We start from the raw sequence: 22008 nt of genomic DNA on the forward strand, positions 1-22008 counted from the left end.
CAGGGGAAGCCAAGCTCCAGCTCAGAAGGATGCCTCCAGCAACGGGGAACTCTACCAAGTTATGTACTCTTATGCAAGTTTGGGGTTTCTTAAACATCTGAAGGGGAAGAAAAAAAAAAAAAAAAAAAGATAAATCAATCCAGTAATCCTTGTTGATTATACTGACAGTAATTACATTTGTGTTATGCCAACAGTATCTTCAGTCTTGAAAGTGCCAATACTTTGAGATAGCTTCACTGCCTCACGGATGAAATGAAGCTGTACGTTTTAGGCCACTAGAAAGAGGACAGTAGGCGTTGAAGGTGATTTGGGGATGCAGGACAAGCACATCAGCTGGATGCTGGTGCTGTGTGTAAAACCACTCTATTCCTACCCCAGGCAGACCAGCCCCCGGGGCAGAAAGCACAGCCCAAACTTTGCTCAAATGATTTCACCTGTGAAAGCAGAGCAGTGAAGGTGCAAGGACACAGAGGACCAGACCACGGGCCATAACTCGGAGACAAGCTGAAGATGACAACACGCCAGAACGATGAGACGAGGCTCCCATACCTGAGCATCAACAGGGCATTTAATGCAGCTTCAACCACCTCTGCTGTGGTGACCTGCCGTGTCCCCCGAGGCAGCCAGCCCCGCAGACCCCATGCAGGTGCCAGGCAGTTGAGACCTGCCTGCACCTGCCGTCACACGTGCCATCAGTGGTGGGGATGGACACGTCCCCGTGCCACCCAGCCACCCTGCTCCCGCTCCTTCCAAGGTAAACAAGTAGATAAGAACAACAAAACCTCCAAAAACCCACTTACCTCTCCTGCAGGCAGGTGTTGTAGATTTATTAAACTTAGAAAATCTTATTTTTTTTCCTAGATGAAGACTTTACATTTCACATCAGGAAAGAAGTGGCCAAGGTCTAGAGGCCTTCATCCAAGTGATGCACTAAAAGCTACCATCCTCCAGTCATTACATGAAATACGTCCAACTCCCTAAATATTTTAATATATATTTTACAATATAAGTACACCATGTGGGAAGAGACAGAACAGTCAATACATCACAGTTTGCTCAGCTGGATCCTGCCCAGCTGTGGGATCACCAGTGAGCAACAGATAAATTTAAGTCCTGTTCTGACATTGGTTCCTCCTGTTGCTTTTGGCGAGTTGCTTAACACCCAGCATGTCCAAGTTTCATTGCTTTATATATACATACATATATCTACGTATACATACATATTGCAGAAATCATATTTATTCAACCTCCTACAGTGTTCAAGAAAGTAACGAGTTATGCTAAAGCATTTGAAAGCGAGGAGCTCTATCAGAGACAAAGATCAGGAGCATGGAGAGTGCACGCAGTGATTTCACATCAGCCCGCAGAGCTCTAGAGTGAACAACCATCCTCAGCCTTTGAAAATTAGGACCCTTTTGAGAGAACTTAAAGATGGGTGAAAAATTACTCGAGATCTTGGGGGGGGGGGAAGATCAGAAAACACCACAGCCAACCCAAAGCACTTATGGGCAAACCACTGATTTGCAATTCCAAACCACTTTTCCGCCTGAATTCTCCACTTACTATCTTATCTGATCTTCTCTCAGGGAATCCCCCAAATGCCTCTGCTTCGAAAGGACCTCTCAAGCTCTACTCTGAGCACTCCTTAGTGCTGAAGGTTTCCGTTGCTTAGGGATGGACGTAAAATGATGACAGGCTAACAGCGTTTTTATGCACTCTCCTCCGGTGGTTGTTTTTTTTTTTTTTTTTTTTGCACACTGCTGTATTACTTATTTTCTGGCAAGACTATCCTTATCGGGTAACCAGGCTCTGCTCTCTTCGCCAAATAAAGGTTGCCATACCCAACACAGACACACACTTCTACCGGCCCACCACACACAAACACTAGCCTAAACTAAATTTTAAGAAGGCACATGTGCCACAATCTGTATCAACACCATAACAAATAAACGCTGCTTTACCGATGTTCAAGAAATGTCATAAAAGTCTGCAACCACTGACAATTCTGCTTGGTGGCACAAAACCAGGCGTGTTCAGCTAGAACGGTACAAAATCGCTGTTAAGAAACACCACAGACTCCCTACATCACGCCAACAGAGCCCTTCCTCTGAGGCTGAGACTGGTTGAAGACATTGATTCTTTCTGTTATCCAAATGCCCTATATCAGATGACGTCAGCACTTCACAAGCGTTATTTAAATCCTCCAGCAGCCTCTTAACACGGCAACTTTTTCCTATTCCCACTTTGTAGACAGAAGCACACAGACATGGAGGAAATGGTGTAACATCAGGTATGGAATAACCAAGTCCCAAACTTTTGGCCACCAGCTTAAATTTGCAGGCTTTGCATTAATGTCCTTTGTCCAAAAATATATTTGCTGAAATGAGTAAGAAAGAAAATAAGAAGGTTCCTCCCCTCGTCATTCTGTCTTCTAGAAGGCAAAAACCTAAGAAAATACCTTTAATTTGGAATCAAAGTCCTTTCAGCAAACAATTTTTGAGGAACACTGCATCGGAACACCTGTTTTTAAGTGGGGATGTTAGAAGCCCAAAAAAGTATCATAGAATAATGATGCTTTTCTGAACAATCAGTATCAGTCTGTTCCTGGCATTATTTTTGGAAATGGTATAGCTGATGTGACAGCTATGATTTGGAGCCTTCAAAAGGCATAAGCTATTGGCATTTTAAATACATTACATACAAACATGCACGCACCCCTACACCCACACTAACTCTGAAGATTTGTTCTGCTCGTGTCTGCTGGCTCTTCTGAGTGTACTCCACAACAGATTGCTTCCTTCTCTCATCTCAGTTTTCTCCTATAGGGGCTTTTCATCAGGCATCCAAATATAAGGGGTACAAAGACACTTGCATTAACATACCACGCAGCAGAAGGGATCCTCTGTGACTAAATGGACACAATTAAGCCTTTCCATTAAACTATTACCCAAAAAGGTGTGGGTGCCTTATTACCAAAGACAGCATTTATTTAAAAAAAAAATGGAAAGTACCATTAGAAACACCTAATATAACTCTTATTAACTTATTTGAATCCAGTTCTGAGCACATTGGGTTTGTAAGTGTCTGCTAACATAGCATTCTGTTTGCCTAATTAAGTTTTCAGTAGGGTAAGCTATAGTTCTCATGCTAATATAGGGAACTGAAAGATCACGTATAAACCAATGCCTAGCTTGATTTACCTTTATTGTATAAGAATTTGCTACAGGCTTTTCAAAAACTGCTAACTAATTTTCCATCAAAAAGGACAATTGCCGGACAAATTTCCATCCCAGCCCAAGCGACGGGGACGACAGACTTGCCTCTAAGTTATAAACCCTCCACGCAATCCCTACAGTGCTCACACACCCTTTTGTTTCTTCTTCATCACTTTTCCCCTTGCCGGTCCATATTCTGAACCTTGAGCTTATTTCCCTAGCTGTGCCAGCAAGCAGCACCGCAACACTCTAGCTGGGAACAGCAAGCGGAGGAAAATTACCATTAGCCACAAAAAATTACTCTTAAGAGGCTTAAAAGAAATCTCAGGGAATCAACTCAGATCTCCATGACTAAAAATTAGCAAAATCAAGATAAAATACTGAAGCATCTCAACTTTCTGCTGCATTCCAAAGCGGCTTATTTTCTCCCTCAGCTTTATTCTTGCCGCATTTAAAATACTCACTTGCAACTTCCAAAAAAAGAAGAAAGGGGCGGGGGGGGGGAAGCAACGACAGAGCACTTTGCCCAAAAAGACAAATTTCTGCCCGCCGAGTCCCTGCACCCAGCCCTGCTCCAAGCAGGGCCCCCGACCCACACCCCCACGGGACCTGCTCACGGGGTGAGCGCTCCTGGAACAGGCCCAAGGCTTTATAAGCCGTATTACAGCATTAATATAATTTACAAAATGGTTAAAAATCAGAATGTTTTTCCTTCGTGAAAAATAACACACTTAATGCTTTTCATCTGGCACATAAAATTTACAATACCTCCAGGAACATTTTCTTTGGTTAAATCAACACTATTGGTACTTTTTTAGCCTTTAAGCATATTACAGCCCCAGCTTTTTATGGGTTTTTTTGGTTGTTGTTTTCACCCATTGTAATAAACTTTTCAGAACCAGAAATGATCAACAATAAAAAGCATTCCCATGTCAAACAATTTTAACTACTGCTTTTAGAACAATAATAAAAAAGGGGGGGGATCAGCTTCAAACCCGAATGGTACGGTAACTATCTCAATGCAATTAATATAAAGTAATCATCTGTAGGGCCAAACTTCAGCGCTCTCCTCAAAATTGTTTCCATGCCGCTTCCATCAGGCGGCCGCAGCAGATGTTGGCTGTTAAAGGGCGCAGACGACACAGTTCATGACTTCTCGGAGGCGGCTGCGCGCCACATCTGCAGTCGATGAAGGCGAGCGCAGAAGTGTGGCAGACAGAAAGAAAACGTCAGCCGGGCCAAGCCAACCCTCTTCTGTGCCGGGGCTAAAAATAGAGGGGGCGTTCGCCCCGCCGCTCCGGCCGGCCTCGCCAGCCCCGGGCAGCGCTGCCGGAGGAGAGCATCCGGGAAGCGGCGAGTTCACGCCGAGGAAGCGAACGGCGGCGGCAGCCTCCGACTGCCGCTCCGCACTCAGCTCCTCATTAACTGGGCGGCGATCCAAGTTCATCTGGGCCCCAGAGAAAGGCAATGCTTGTGTTTAGACCGCACAATACTGACATAACATTAACAGATTTACATATGCAAAACTGTGAAGCAACAGGCATTCCCCCTCAATTGACCCACAGCTTGTAGTGGCTGCCGAGTTATTCCCTGCTTAGGCTCCGTAACCAAGTGGGCGTCATGCGACTACCATCTGGGTACCACTTATTTAAAGCTGGCAGTCTCTCTGTAATAGGCAAGCTGGCAATAAGCAGGAAGGGAATAAATTGCATCATTTAGTTAACATCCACTTGCTTTGCGGCTGTTAAAAACCCATGACTGAATAATAATTTGGTTATTTCTTTTGCCAGACAATGCTGTCAGCCAAATCGTACTACGCATGCTGCAAAACGTCAGCTTGCAAAATTTCCACTTTAAAAATAAAGAAATTCGCAGTATAATGTGAGCTAAGAAGTTTTTCTAATGCTAGCAACTCAAATGCAATCAAGTTCTAAAAATAAACTTGCACTACTGCAGTCACCAGATTCTGCTTTTCCCTAAAATCTTAGCCTTTGTTTTCATCAGCCACCCACCCCAATCCATTAAACTTGCCAAACATCGCCAACCTGGCCCGTAACAAGCAGAGGATCCGGGGTCCGCCCGCAGGAACGCTCGTTAGATCCAAACACATCTCCATTTCATGCTACCCACTGCCCTTCTCATCCTTTGCCTTAATTCATAGATTTTATCGTTTCCTTCTGTCTGCCACAACTGCTTTCACACAAATCGGTACCAAAGAAAGTGGCTGAAACCCTAGACCACTGAAATACAGCTAGAATGTATCCTTTGTTTAAAAAAAAAAAAAAAAAAAAAAAAGGAAGAAAAAAAGAGCTTTTGAAGTGGGTTTCTCTTTGGGGCTCTTTAGTTTGCAGAAAATTAAGTTACCAATAGTAATCAATTTTTTTTTTTTTTTGTCCCAATTTGCTAGAAATACAGTCTGACACACACATATCTCAACATCCATCTCTCTTCAGGACTAAAGGAAAAGCCCATGCTGAGTATGCTTTTATACTGCAAAGATAACAAGGGTTTGCATTATACAGTGGGAAAAGTCAGAAGTAATGCTTCCATCGAGATTAATGGCGAGGAAGAGCCAAGAGCACAGTCCACGGCTAAGAGTTTTCTCAACACAGGCTACAGCGTCTCCGACTTTCACAAAACCAGGCTCGCTCCTCCCTCATTACACTTTGAAGGGACATCAGGGACTCTGAAGTGCAGAAACAATTTAAGACAACCGATAGTAAGTGGAAACCCAAGTTCATTAGTCTCGCTTCCAGTATTGGCAACGCAGACAGCCTCGGGAAGAGGACGCCAGAGCAGAGTCAGGCTGCCGTACGCCTTGCACGTCTCCGCAATGGGAAACCCGCAATGATGCCTCCAGCATCCACACCGGGTACGGCACCAAAAGACCGCACGGCCGGGCATGGAGACATCAAAGGCAAATGGAGACAACTGTTTTCCCCTCCCCATCCCTGTCTTGTCTCCACTGCAGGTCTGGGGCACTAGAGGAGAGCCCAACAGGTAGAGGTGCCAGCCTCCACACTGTGCCGTGTCTCGGCATGCCGCCGGCGGCAGGCCAGGCAGGTACGTCGAACAGCACGTATGGTTTCAATATGGGTAACCCCTTTAATAATCCAGCAGCTATACAGGATAGACCAGGTGCAACAGGACCTGCAGCACTCAATCTCAAAATGCTTCCTGAGCCAACACACACCACGATTGTTCGCTTAAATAAATAATCATTTGGAAAGGGACCTTTTTACAGGTTTCCACGGCACCGTGCAGCTCTTGCCGTTGCAGCTGGGATGCCTAGCCAGCCCAAGGCAGGCAGGGAAACGCAGGACCCATGGCCACCCACAGCCCATCACAATGTGGGACCACCACCCTGGAACAGAACAGGGCGATGGATAATCGTAACGGCTTGCAGCCTCTTACAAAACAGTAACAAAAATAAGATGGAAGAAGAAAAGGGTTTTACACAGCGTGATCCTGCACCAACCTGACAAGACAGTGGTCAGATGAAGGGGGAGTTAAAAAAAAAGGAACAGAAACAGAGGGCAGAGAGAAAAATCTGTCAGAGGAAATGCGATGCCAGAAACTGTTCCAGGACCCAGTGGCTAGATGCCAACACAAAAGCCTCCAAAAAAATACGGCTACAGCCCCCCCGAAACCTTCCTGATAAAAAAACTGCAGGCTGAGGTTTGTCAAGTCGTACTTGTGCTTGCTGTGCCTGCTCCACCACTCTCACCCAGGAGGTCTCAGCCTGAAATACTTCTCTGGAGAGCAGACCCAAGGCATCCAGTAACTTTGGCAAGTTATCCTTTGGGAAACATACATCCCCTAAAGCATTTGTGTATCTCGGAGAGTGTTTGAAAAGCTTCACGGTACTGAGCCTTACCACTTTTAATTGCATATACCATACCCAAGATCATCAACCCCGTAATGCTGTCACACATGTGGTACATTACTGTATGGTCAATCTCCCTAATTATTCTTGAGTTATTTTTTCCAGTAGATCTACAAAATTATCAGCATAAATTGCAAAACATTTACCAGTCAACAAACTCAGCACAACAGACATAAGCTTGGCCCTGACAAATAAAAAGACTAAGGAAAATGTATTTATTTGTAGCTAATGTCCTTTCCTATAACCGTCAAATAGATTACAACTGCATTTCTTTCCTCGCATTGCACCCTGGGATCCAGACATTTAACTAGCACACACTACAGTCCTGGATTAATCATAAATAGAATATATTTTTAAGTGCATTAATTATGTAACAGATGCTTCCAGGATTCCAATGGAGGTAATTTTTAAAATCCCAGTGTACAGTTTTATGAATCTGTGCAGTTTCAAGGTTGTTTTTAATTTGTGCTCAATACTACAGTTATTTAAAACCAAGAGGTAATCAACCACTGCCTAAGTTTTTTTTTTTTCAGCGCAGGCTGAAAGACGTACCCTACGCTGTCAGTGTCCGACATCCCAGCTGCTGATGGAGGTTCCTCCCATTTCTTTGCCATGACGGCGGGTTTGGATAACGAGCCATGTGAATGCAAGATTTCTGCATTTGCCTTCTCCTATTAATTTCTCCTCCTCAGACTAATTTCTGCAATTCGGAAGTCTCAGTCTCCTCCTGCATATTCCCATTCACGTAACAGAGATATTCAGTGGCACACAGTGCACGTGGAGTCCCCAACAAGGACAGTGGGGTGAGGGGCAGGATGCTCAGGGTCTCCAGTTCCATGTATTGATGGGGTACCATGAAATACCTCTCATCGCGATGCAAGCACCCCAGCACAGTACATGGGGTGGGTGGGCAGAGACCCGCTGCCACTGCTGCACAGCAGAGCTCCAGGCCACCTTCCAAAACCCCTCGAACCCACAAGCCCTGTGGTGTCTTGAAGCAGTAGCTGTCATCACAGCTACACCTTCAGAGGTCCTGCTGCTAGCTTGCTTTGAACAACGGAGTAAAACAGAGTTCATTCATGCAGAGTGTTCTGCCATACTAGAGAAAAATGGGGTTTACCTTACTTACCTTGATGGTAAGAAACATGGCATATCCAGGTGTGGGGAATACATGCAGATGCACAAGATTTTCTTGCTAGCTAGTTACTGGGAAATTCACTGCTTGTACAGCTAACAACCACAGGCACCTTCACCAACGACAACTAGAGCGTGCACAGGGTCTCCCGGCTACAGCACTGCAGCAACCTGTGCTAGCTGGGGCACGGGTGGGACAGGCGAGATCTCAGCAGCCTTCAAAGGGCTGCACCAGAGCACCCCGGGGCAGGAGCACCACAGCCGCCATGTCTTGGATGAGAAGTTTGCTTTTCGCTCCATCTTTGCACATCACATAATTCTTGGATCAAGTCATGGGTCTCCTCACAGAGCTTCATCTCTGCTTCTGTCTGCAGTGCTTAATTCATAATGACTTGGAGGGGCATTTTTCCAGGCACTCGCCGCGCATGCAGCCTGGTAAGCAGGAGAGCCCGTACCCTGGTAGCACTGTGCTGCCTCGGGCTCTCCCTTCAACAAACCCCTCAACTGGTCCAGGAGGAGAGGGAAAAATATAGGAGCACGGAGAGCAATTAAGGCTCCAATCAGATGTGGTGTCGACACATGAGAACAAACTGTGAATAACCCTAACACGAGGTGAACAATATTTAAGAGTATGTATAATTGCGCATGCAGAATATGAAACCTCAGCACTCAGGGAAGAGATGGGGTGAGGACAGGAGTGGTTCAGGACTGCAGCTATGCTCACCTGCACATCAGGCACCCCTGGGGAGCCCTGGCAACTCAAGTCGAGCACAAACCAAGGAGGAAGAAAAGGTGGATAATAAGTATTTTATTCCTACAAAGTATTTTATTCTGACTGCTACTCCTTTCCAAAAACAAAGGTAATAATTAAAAGTGAGGGTTAATGCTTTGATGCCTCGCTTCACAGACTGCACATTCAAATTCCTCAACAAGACAATGCAAAAACGGGTAGTTAACGGGCTGTCAGCTGAAGGCGGCAGACGACTTTGTGCAACACCAGGGCGGCCCCAGGGCGGGCAGCTGGGTGCTGGTCTCGGTCTCGGTCTGGGTCTCGCTTCCCCAGGCGGGCGGCAGCCAGCCTCCTCCGGCGCGCGGGGCTGCACGCCATCGACAGCGAAAGCCACGCGGGTGCTGCCGCATCCAGCAGGCACCCGGCCTTTCCTCGCACCATCAGCATTCCTGCTGTTTCCAGCCTCCCCCAAAATTATGCATCGGCTCTGAAGTAAAACACACAGGGCACAGACCAGCCTCACCCCACCTCATCAGCAGACGCCGGTTACGCAGCAAGGCTTGGAGAGAGTCAGGGATGGCCCACAATGCCGCTCCGCGGTGCTAACCCCTCCCGACAGACTCTGCCGATCCCCTCCCATCGGTGCATGGGGACAGCCAAGCAAGCCGAGCTCCCACGGGCAAGAAGATGCCCCCGTGCAGGGACGGAGACCGACCCCGAGCAGCACAGCCTGCCCGTGCCGCCTGGTAGAGGGATTAGGTCCCTGCCAAACCGTGGCATGACTTAATTCCCGTAATCCCTGTGACACGTGTGAATGCCGACACCATGCCAGACTATCAGTAAGGTGATAACACTCATAGGCCGTACCTGCTTGGCACGGCTCGAGCGAGGCTCCCTCAGGGCTCCTCCAGTTTCACTTCCTGCTAACATGCACCTGCACCCATTTCAGAAGCAATAAAAGCATAAACCGTATTTAAAGCTTTACTCAAACCCCCAATATAAGCCTGAGCGAGCCCCGCGCCGCATTAACGACCGTCCGTGCCGGGCTCCCACCACCTGGGCCCCCGCCGCAGACGGAGCCGGCGGCTCTGCGCATGGCTGTCCCTGTGAGGGCAGGCGCCGGCAGCCCCGCTCCCTGGCCACCTTCGAACCACAACGTATCTGACACGTACATCTTGCACGACGCTGAGTGAACAGAGGCTACGGGTCAAGAGCCTTTTTGGTGTAAACCTGCATGACGTTGCTGAGCTCTGGCCATATATTTCCTTATCAACTTCTGTTCTTTAACTCAAAAGTTAGCTAGCAGGCCGGACACAGTTTTATCCAAGTTTTATGTGCAGTTGTATTTGCTTATCGCACAGATAAGTTATTATAATAATAACAAGAAACAACAGCAGCTAGTGCCCTTATCAAAAATAGCCAGCCTCGGGACCAGCTCATCATCTACTGCTAACAGGGAAGAAGAAAACTCAAAGAAAACATGATGCCGGGTGCACACGAGAGCACCGTTAAATTAACAATTACATGAAAACCCATACTTGCATTAGCTTTGGTGGAGTGGTCCCATCCGCAGGCCCTGCTGGGAGCATGCCCCAGGGCAGCTGGGCAAGGAGGACTCCTCTGCCCAGAGGGAGAAGAGCAGGTCCAGACACAAAGCCTCTGCCAGAGGTTTCACGGTGCAGCAAAGCCAACCAAGAGGCCAGGGACTTATCAAGGGGGTGGCCCTGACCCCCTCAGTCCCTCCTCTGACCTCCAGAGAGTCCAATGAGGATGCTCAACTGGCAGAAAACATTTTTTTCCTGCTCAACTTAGTTTTCTGCTGGTCTAGCTTCCCGCGTGGTCTCACCCTCTGGTCAGGCAGAGTCAGCTGAAGTGCAGGAGACACGATGAGAAACGCCCAGGGACAGGCGGACAGATCTAAATCTGCTTAGCTGCAACGTGAACCAAGCCCTCATTCTATACAGCACCAAGCACGCTGTCAAATAGTATGTGAAAGCAGCGTCAGCCTTCATCTGAGGAAAAAAAAGCAAAGATGATAACGGCTTTCCAGGGAAACAATTCTCATTTGATACATGTCATGAAGTTGCGAGCGCGCTTGAGTCACGGCACACGTGTGGACCGTTGTAACGCACTTGCAGAGCAATGTGTCCTCCTCCTCAATCTGCTGAGAGCATCCACCAGGCAGAGGTTGACACGCGGAGGTGATTCAACGCCGATGAAGAGAAACATTAAGACATGCTGTTCTTAAAACGGGGGCTGTACCTGACACTACTTTTATTTACCCAGGAAAGTTTTCTGCTCTGCACGCCCTTCCCTTTCCAATCTACCCACGGCATTAAGCAGAATCCCCATCCTACCCTAGATGGCTCACTGCAATCAGACGAGTAGACAGTGTTTCCAATACAGGCAGATATTTTTTTTTTCTTTTGGACCTATGAGAAATACCAGTTGAAAACCTGAATAGTATTTTCTAACTGACAGGGCATTATGCATAATATCTTCCACCCCCTCCTTGTGCTTATGGCATAGAGCGGGGGGCGGGAGGGGGGAAGAAATGGAGGAAAAAAAATCTTCCCACCAGAATGTAAATATTTGTGCGTAGTGAGAACAAAGTATTTCCATAAAGCTTTCAATAAAGGATGACTGCAGGCCAAATTCTACCCTTAGATACAGGCACAAACTCCAGCTAAAGTTACTCAAGAGCTGCCCAAGTTTATGCAGAGGCCAACTCAAGCATACTGCGTTCATATACAGAAGGACTGTGTGCTCAGGAGCCGCAGCCAGACTTCCAGCTCTTTCTCAAAAGTCAGACGAGATTTGCTTCAAATCAGCGAAGAACTTCGGAGATGAGTCAAACCTGCAGGATTTGCTGCAATACTCGCTGCAAAAGAGGATGTGAGAACTGGCAAGTACGCTGTGTTTACTCACTGTGCCATCTAATTCTGGAAACTCGAGCTGAGATTCTGCGCTCGAACACGACTCCGAGGGGTGGTGGGAAGATCCTGGCCACATTTCAAAGCCACTCGTTGGGCAAAACTGGCGGTATCTGCTTAAACGGGGCTGCGGGCTGACACAGGCAGAGGTCCTGCAGCTGGCGAGCGACATCTCCCCAAGGAGGACACTGCACCGCATCTGCCTCTAGCCCACGGGACGAGCCTCCGCAGGCAAAGACTCACAAGAGAAAAAGCAATGCTCTAAAAATCACGCACTGCTTCAGTTAATGACACAGATTTACACTGGGTGTTAGCCTGTTTCACTAAAAAAAGCCAAACAGATTTTTTTTTTTTTTTTCCTGGTGCAAACTGCCCTTTATAGAGACTATTAATATCCCTCTTACTTCAGTTTAAGCTACACTTCTCTTCCTTGTTCTCCCACTGACTTAAAAGATAACTTGCAAAACAAGATCTAATTTATCTGTATCTTTTGTTCTCGTCCCCTTCCTTCTGTTACTGCCTGGACAGGCGGACTGTTTTCTAGGGGAACCACTGCACGGAGCGCACAGTTTAGATTTGCTGTGATATTCAGATTTTTAAGCAGAAAAAGAAAGAAGATAACTAGTTTATAGTAAAGAGATTCCATTTGATTCTGGTCTCATGTAATTAGTTCTGTGTTCCACAAACTAATAACGTAGATAAAACACCCTGCTATAAACAGCCATCTCAAATAGCTGCAAAGATATTCCTCGCTATCAGACACCAGTGAAGACAAAGAGCAGTGGAGGGCGGCCGCCAGGAGATTATGCTGAAACAAATGCATTTTTATTTTTCCCTTTAAATTACAAAAGATTATCATTTTACTCAGCAATGCCCCTGATTAAATTGAAACTCTCCACATCAGAATTAAATACGTCCTATCTACTCAAAATGAAGTGTATTATTTATCACTAATATTTAATGACAAAAACCTGATAACTTTCTCCGATTATACCACTGATTTCCTCCAGTCATGCATCATTGGCTCTGCTGGTCATTAGCATTATCACAGTGCATAAACTCTGGCTTATGCAGCAACTTTGATAACAGAACCAGACGCCTATAGCTACTATTTTTCAGTTTGCTCAGATTTACTAGTTTACCTCTCTATAAGCGTGCCTCTATCTAATGGCATCTATTATAATGCCTAAAAATCCTGGTTAATAAATTTCCATTTCCATACAACACACTTCTGCATGATCAGAATTCCTCGGCAAATAGAAAGCACTCGCTGAAAAATCAGATTTCCTCCTCAACCAGCCAAGGACCCTTTTCCGAAAAGACCATATTCCAGCCAATCTGAAAAATAAATAGGAAATACCTAGTCTTCTCCAACTGTTTAATGCTAGGAAAATGCTGGATAGGCTTAAGGTATTTTAGTTTAATTCACAGGTAATGTTCCATTTCAACTTTTATGAAACAGTATTTTTTGAGTGCTGCAGGTACTGCTTTTATAGCAGTGAAGAAAAAAACAGAACAAATGTGCACGGTACGACATCAGCTAAAACACACGAAGATGGGCTTCTCCCATTCTCAGTTAAATCCTGTAACTGAAATGACGGATTAGAAAGGTTTCCTGAATAAGACCACCGTTCCTTCCACTACTGGCCTTCAGAAAAACTCAGATGGGTTAGCCAGACAATAACTTTAAAATACTTGTACAAACAATAATTTCGCTGCATACTTTGAACATTCCTCTTTCAAAGCCTTTTAAGTATCAAGTAATTTATCACTGAAAAATACATTTTCACTTTTCCAAACGTACAACTCGGCAGCTTTACAAACCTAATACGCATTATCTGAACACCGATGCGCAGGCATGTCATTTAAAACTAACAAAAACAATTTCCTACAAGCTATTTCAGAGCCTCCTTCTTCCAGCGCTCATTTAATTCAGCCATAACAGGATGGGGCCCCTGACACAACTCTTTGATTAAAATAAATTACCAAAGTTGTTAACACATTATTACTATTGCAAAACTTACTGAGAAAAATCTCTCCTCTAAATCTGCTAAGGTTTAGGGATAGGCTATGATGTTCTGTACAAAACATTCAGATAGATTCTTATTATATGTTACACACATGAATATTCAAAGATTTTATTCTCTGAGCCAAACTGATGTTTTTTTTATTTTAACTCAGTCCACCCAAGGAAGCTCCCATGACTTCAACAGAGGTATTTGGGGCTTAAGCCACATAACCAAAGCAAAATCTGGCTGTTTCATATACCACACATGGAAATACACCTATTTATGAAATTCACCCGAGGGAGAGGAATAATTTACAGTACACTGATCAACAGAGTTTGCATGAGACTGTCTGAAGGAGCCCTATTTGAGAAGTAGAGCAGTTATGAAAGCAGAAAGTATCAATACTAATGCAATTGGTGGCACTGTATTATGCTATTTGCCGGGCAGAATTCATATCACTCATAGAAAATTTTGGTTTGGGTATAGTTTCAGTATCACTAACTGCAATATTGGAAGTTGGGGCCATTATATGAGAAATGGCAGCAATTTGATGAGGTTAATGCCAAATTCCGCGTTCTCCGTCGAGGCAAAAAAATGGATCAAGCCCTGGAAGAAAGGCAGCGAGCTCGGGAGCACAGGATGCAGAAGCGCTAACACAGATGCTTCCCCAGCCCCTGCACCTCTCACCATCCGGGGGCTCGAATCTGATCCTTCAAAAATGAAACGGTGAAAAATATTGTCATTGTTCTCCTCTGCCCACCTGCTCCTCCATCTGCACCCTCTCCAAAACGCACTTTTGACCTTACTGAGCATCAGCCAACGTCAAAGGCCCTGCCGGCTGCATCCTCCCCCGGACCTGGCTGTTCCCCACTGAATCCAGCTTCAACGTCCTCCGAACAGCCCAAGGCCGGGAGCTGCTCCGTGATGCCCCCAGCCCCCTGCACTGCCACTGCTTTTAAGGGAATTTCTGCCACAGGAGGAAAGGAGCATTTACACCACTGATTTTAATGGAATTTTTCTTTCCAGCACAAGTATAAAACGTGGGAACTGGGCTGGATGAGCTAAGCGAGCTGCCTGACCAGCTAACAAAAATTTGTCATGAGGTTCATGGAAGACAGAGTTCATGACTCACTGTCAGCAAGCTTACTATTACAACATAAAAGCTATTATTAAAAAAAAAAAATAAATAAAACTGCAAGCACCAAGATGAACACTTCAAGAAGGTTTTAACTTCTTAATCCTGAACAGACTGTTCCTGAAATAAGGCTTGCAACGGGCCCAGCTGACAAAAGTCATAAAAGACAACCTTGCAATCAAGAGATTATTAGAATACCACATTTTATTTGAAAAAAAACCCACCCTATTTCTGCTCCCTTGGCATTCCCAGAAGTTTCTTGGGAAGAGGTGCCCCACTCATGCTCACCTCCCAGCTCTCCAGCGGCAGAAAGAGAAACATAAACTTCACATTCACTGTGCGACACTAGGAAGACGCTTTTTAAAACTGACATTGGTTCCTAAAGAAATATCAGTTAATTACTTAATCCTTCTTACTAGAATGATTAACATCCTTTCAGCAAACAAGGCTGTGATTATTTAACATTTTACTGCATGTTTCATTACAGAACTGGTAAAATTAATACCACTCCCCTCTCATCTGCTGCAACCACTTATTCCTTTATAATCTGTTACATTTTTCACTTCTGCAGAGCAGCCTCTGCACCCGGCAGAGAAAAAGACTCAAATACACAAAAATCTGCATCGCTGTTTCTCTGCCGTGAAGCCAAGGACGGACCTCCGGACGGGAACCAACAGAAACGCAGGTGGCCGCGGCACCGGGGAAATCCAGGTACGAGGCAGCACGGAGCAACAAGCCCCAGCGCCAGCCTGGAACAACTTCATCAGCATCCCGGGAACACCGCGCCGCTGCGGAAGAGGGGCAGCCACTTCAAAGGGAACTGGGGAGGGATGTTTGAATCCCGGCTCAGACAGCTCCTGAATCCCTGAGAACCCCCAGCCGCCTTTTTGGCAAGAACAAAAGTCCTTTCAGGGCTCCACCGCTTGCTGCAATCAAACCCAGGCTCAGACATTAATTCTGCAGGCAAGTGTTTTGCAGGAAGGGGAATTCGGCATTGATTTTTGTGATCAGATGTTTAGCGGCTGCTCTGAACAGACCAGCAATCCCCCCTCACCATTTTATCTTCCTTTATCACAAGCTTTTTAATAGAGACATGACATTCTGCTCACTGCTGGGCTCTCTCTATTTATCTCTCTCTTAACAACACTTTGGCATCATCGGCTCCGCTATCTAAATCAGCAATAGTGCATGTCCGGTCGCATAAAACCAGAGAGGGTTTCCCGAGATGCCTTGGGAAGTCTGACTACTCCGGTTTACTGATGTGTTAATATGCCCGATCAACTAATTAATGAACAAACAGCTTAGGCTGGGAGCTGGGGGAGGGACACCAACACGAAGACTACGGAGAGCCCAAGGAAAGACAGTTGACCCTAATTGTTAGCAACAAGATGACAAGACTGGTCGGGAAGTACAGCTAAAACTCGGATCCAACATGAAAGGAAATGTCTGGCGAAGAGGGGAAAACTAACGATGCCGTTCGAGGCTCCAGCCAACCTGTCGAACTGTGCCACCTTCTGTCGGGCTGTCGGTGCTCAGCACCTGAGCGCCCAGCCCGGCCATGGCTCCCCAGCACCACGCTCCCATCGCATCCTTCTCTCCGTGCCCGAATCCTCATCCTCCTCCTGTGACCCTGCAGCTCCAGGGATGTACACCCCAGCCAAGGAGAGGCAGGAGCTTGCGCCGACCCATGACCGGGTGATGAGAAAGCACAGCTCATCCTGCACCTTCCCAGTGAAACCGCCTGCCTTTGGCCGCATGCAGAATCCCAGCAGATGGGTTTCAAGAAGGATGGAAGTTCGGCTGAAGTTTCAGCCAGACTCAGTTTTATCCAGGGCAAAGCATTCCTCATCTTGCAAGCAGCCTGGAGCACGCACTGCAAAGGAGATGCACTGTGGTTGCACCGGTAAGAAGGGTCCTGCGCAGCAAATGCACATACCAGCACTTCGGGAAACACTTTCATATATATTTCAAAATTGGGAGAAAGGCCATAAGTGCTTTCTACCTGAAAAATCAATTAAATCAACAGTCACAACAGTGCAAGAGACCCTGCAGCACCATGCTCTGGGCCAGACATCCAGAAGAAAGTTGACTTACAGATTAAACATCCAGCACTGCCACGCTGCAAATACTACACAACATTATCCCGCTGCACAAGGACCCCGCGTTTTCAGTGTACGTCTGAATTAACAGCAGTGCTAAACTAACTTATTGAGGAAATAGGCACTTCTAATAAAAACACAACAGTGACAAGTATTGTACAGAGAGAGTGATTAGCAGTAAACAATACACTGGAGAATCATCCGAATAAAATGCTCTGAGTATTTATTTGTATTGCTTTCCGAGACCATTGCAACTGAACGGGAAACTGGGAGGGGGAAAAAAAAAAAAAGCCCACAATTAGTTACAGAGTAGCACTCCCAGAAACACTGTAGCCTATCAGATATATGTAAGTATTTTACGATATGGGTTCCATTTCAGTAGATCTGTCAAGATATTTACAGGGCCTGACAGTATTTCTGTCTTTAATTAAATTTTCACACACATACTTTAATGTAATTTAAATAGATTATTAGTTGTCAGAATATAGTATAAATTTTGTTTACGATTTAGTTACTTTAAGTACTCACATTGAGGAAACTCATTTAACCCCCTGACTGAGTAGCATTAAGTGTTGAGATGAGACTTCTAAAGAGCTTCTACTGCCCTTTGCACTCTCGCAATAATCTTAAATTACTACAACTTAATTGCAATTTCAAGGCACTAAAATGGAGATGTTTTAAAAACAGCACAGGGAGGGTCAACGAGAGGAGAAAAATTATTTAGTCCTCCTCAGGTACCAGATGCTTCTTGGAGAGAAATTGATTTTGCCCATGCTCCTCTCTTTGCTCATTTTCCATAGAATACTATCTTCATTTTCAGGATGGCGCTGAACAAAAAGTTATCAAGATTATTCTGGATACTTGCCACATACAAACAGCCATTATACATAAGCCTGTTCACTTGCATGCATGGAAGAGATCGGTGCCAGGAGAATAGAAAGACAAAACCCTAGAGCATATTTGCAAAGAAGACTGCATGCGAACACAGCCAGCAGCTTCTCTGACTTGGTAGCTCCAGTGCTGAAGTAAGAAAAAAGAGCACATGTTAAAACACTCCAGACATCCCAACCAACAAATATCTGATCTCCTAAAAATAGAACAGCTGATTCCTCTACAGCCCAAAATACAATTTTTTTTTTTTTTTAAATTAAAAGACTGCAGAGTTCCCACAATTAAGTTTTTCCTCTAATGGCTGCATGATTTATTCCATCCTACTTTTTTCCCCTCTATATACACTGGCATCACCTTGTTACCTACAGTAGCTGCAATTCCCAATACACCGCGAGCTGCGGGAATCAGGCGGCACAGTAGTTTGTGAGAGCAGCAGGCTGCGAGCAGCGTTTTTGTCAGCGCAAAAGCAAGCAGTTCTAGCAAACGCAAGATCTTTTTCGTTTCTTATTGCAGCAAGACATTTTACAAGGATTCGGCCAACACAAAAACAATCAGACTCACGAGTTAAAAAACGCTGTGCTTTAGCACGGCCGAGCACTTACGCGTGTCCTCAATGGCATGAAGTCAAGGACTCCGAGCCTGGCTGTACCTTTCTAAGCATTTCAGTAAAGTTTGGTTGCCAGGACCTCTAAGAACAGTCGCAAAGACGCTGCTGGTCTCTAGTGCACAACGTTTATAAATTCCACTTAGCAAATGCTTTCTGGCTCCTATTGCATATCATATCTCTGCTGAACCGCTCGCCGGGTGTGAAAACATTCTACTATACATGGAGGGTGGCGGGGGGGGAAAGTTTCAGTGATAGGAGTTAGTGACACAGACCAAAAGCCAAACCCAAAGACAGCGACATCAGCAGAAGCCCCGGTTGATGCCAGCGTGCTCTGGATCAGGCCCTGCGCAGCCAGGGCGGCTGACTGCACCCTGAACTCGCCTTTGGGGACACGGGGACTGTGCCGTACCCACAAGCCGGCGGGCTGTATTTTCAGAGCAGGGTGCCACCCGTGCCCCCGCGCTGCTGACCACCCCCTGGTCTTTGCCTCCAGCTGCCAGCCCCTTCCCACCCTGCCTCCCCAGCAGGGAAAAGCTCCGGGAAGCCACTTGATAGCAAAGCTCGTTTGAGGAATAATTACAACGCGCTCTTTAATTCAAACATAAGCTTAAATACTAACAGCAAACAAAACGCTCATGCACCCGAGCTGCTTGACTACTGAAGGGCCCGATCCTGCTCCCACCGAGGTGGGAATCCCCCGCAAAGCTCCCTCCCGGGGCGCCGGCGCCGTGTCCATGCGCACAGGCGATGCTGTGCTGGATGCACTCCGAAGGGCAGGAAAGGCCTGAACAAGCGCTGTGCCTCCGAAGAGAAATCCAGCTACCTGCAAAAATCTCACTACATCTTCTTCAGCCCTGTCTCAGCTGCATAAAAATATTTCAGCTCAGTGCCTTGAAGTTGCAATTAAATTGTAGTAATTTAAGATTATCACAAGAGCAAAGGGCAGTAGCAGCTCTTCAGCAGACTCCTCTCACCACTTAATGCTACTCAGTCTTGGGGTTAAATGAGCTTCTTTAGTATAAGTACCTTAAAGCAAGTGAATCGTAAACAAAATTTATACTATTTTCTGACAGCATATAATCTATTTAAATTTATTAAAGCTTCTCGGAGAAAATTTAAGATGACAGAAGTATCATTATGCCCTATAAATAACTGGACAGCCTTGCAGAAATAACTGTATTTTACATACATATCCTACATATGTGTGTGCATACGTTATTTCATTTGATATACAAATACATGCTCAACAGATATTTCACAAAAGGAATTACATTATCCGGTTCAATCTCTCAATATAAATGACCACCAGCAGTACGAATACTAAACGCTAAGCTGCATTCCATAAATTTGCCTTTTTACTACCAGCCTTTTTCCTAATTTTTACAATGCTGTGAAACAGGAATAATTCTGGAGCTACAAATGTTTACAGTATATCATCCCAAGGATGATAATGCAAATTTTAGCTCTTAAAAAAAGGTGACCCACTCCAAGAGAAAAGCATATTGCAGCATATGCTGTGCAGTAATGTCCAATGCATAATTCCCTGCTCAACTTTCCTGCTCCTTTTCTTACCAGTACAAAAACTAGCTGCATTACGATTACCGGTGGAACTGATTTAAGCAGAAAATGTTTATAGATGTTAAAAAACATTACACATTACCCAAAATGGCTTAATAGCATACATGTGCATGTTTAACACACATACTTTTTATTGTCTAATTAAAGTATATACCATAAAAATCTACAGGCTTTATAATAAGTTATGCAGGATGGTTATGAAACCTTACCTTATAAAAAGTATAAAGTACTTATTGTGTGATCTGCACTGCTAATTAAAGAAATACTTATGCGAAAAGGTTTTGGATTTCTTAATTCTTCAGTAGATGTGCACTTGGTCTGCCTCCTGATTAATATACATCAGGGTAACAGCCTTTTCCTCAATTTTTTTTTTTTTTAATAGATATTTCCATTATTTTCGAATATTTTAAAGACATGAAAGAGGGGGCATATGTGTAGAGTTTGCAGTGAAGTGTCTGAATATAAACATGAAACTGTCAAGCAGGGAAAAAACCTAACTTGCAGTGGTTAAGTTTGATTAATACTTAAATCCAAAATGTTTATTAAAGTAAAATCAAGTCTCTGATAATATTCTCTACTACTACTCCCACTAAAAAACTACATGGTAACAGAGTCTCCCTAATATAGCCACGAAGCCAAGTTACACACAGTTTTGCAAAAATCTTGGCATATCAAAAATAAGGTGCCACCCTGACTGGTTGCTAATACGTTTCAAGGAAAGATATTACAAGTTTTCTAAACTCTAGGAACGCAGTGATACAACGTATAATGCTTAATCACAACCAAACTCCTCTATTATGCATCAGCACAGCACTTACACACAGAGGGAAAAAAAAAAAAAATTCCATGTTTTCTTACAATTCAGAGATCCAGAAATAAAAGCTGAATTCCACAGAACTTTTACGGTTTTCAACATTATACTACTAAAACGCCTTCTCCTCTGCAGCTCTAGACAGCATAAATAAAATCAAATCCTAAGTCTCTCTGAAAGTGTATACAGCGCACTCCAAACCACTATCACTCAAAAAAAAAAATAACCACCAAACCCAAAACCCAGCCCATGCACAAAAAACTAACTTTGCAATCAAAATCGTAAGCAACAGAAAGCCTTGTTTGAAATAGTAGTTATTTTTCTCAAAGTTATCCTTTGGTTTCACAACAAAGATCAGCATTTGTAATGGTCCATTTCTGCATAAGTGAACATATAGCCTTGCTGCCTGATCGAATAGTCCAGAGCTTTCAGTGAGGCAGCTCCTGACAACAGCCCAGCAGCAGCTTTGTTTGATCTCTCCTGCCTTCCTTAATCTGGGTTGTCAAGGTTCACTTGTTGGAGGCTGTTTACTTTACTTTTTCCAGAAAAAAAAAAAAAAAGTGATTTTTTTTTTTTCCTCTGTCTCTCATACAATGACTAATCCAAAGACTAAGGGGGAAGAATGCTGCCAATGCAAGATGTTAAAGCTACAATACCTTTTTGCAATCAGATTTTAGCCGACACCTTTTGAATGGTAACTAGTGAAGAGCTTCCTACCCCAGTGCCCCGGTCCATTCAATATGGTTGTGAGATAGTTCAAATAAAATGTGCAGAGGAAAAGACTCAGAGGAGAGAAATTGAACCCAGTAGCCCTGATTTCCCCTTCTTCCCCAAATCTGGTTGCAAAGATGCACGGTACCTCCTTGCCTACACTCGCTTCTCTGAGAACTTGAATTATTTCAGGCTCTCTCAAACTTATAAAAAGTAGGAGCTTCTCAGCAGTAACAGAAACTATAAAAATAATACTACATTAAGTGAAA

The 22008-nt window shown here is 44.8% G+C and overlaps 1 protein-coding gene across 4 annotated transcripts in view; it reads right to left on the minus strand.

Annotated features, from left to right (window-relative positions):
* FOXP1 (forkhead box P1) overlaps positions 1–22008 on the minus strand; it is a 389382-nt gene that overhangs the window by 364825 nt on the left and 2549 nt on the right. The gene's annotated exons all lie outside the window — the stretch shown is intronic.

Source organism: Platalea leucorodia (assembly GCF_965183815.1).
Source record: "Platalea leucorodia genome assembly, chromosome: 9".
Taxonomy (NCBI): Eukaryota; Metazoa; Chordata; class Aves; order Pelecaniformes; family Threskiornithidae; genus Platalea; species Platalea leucorodia.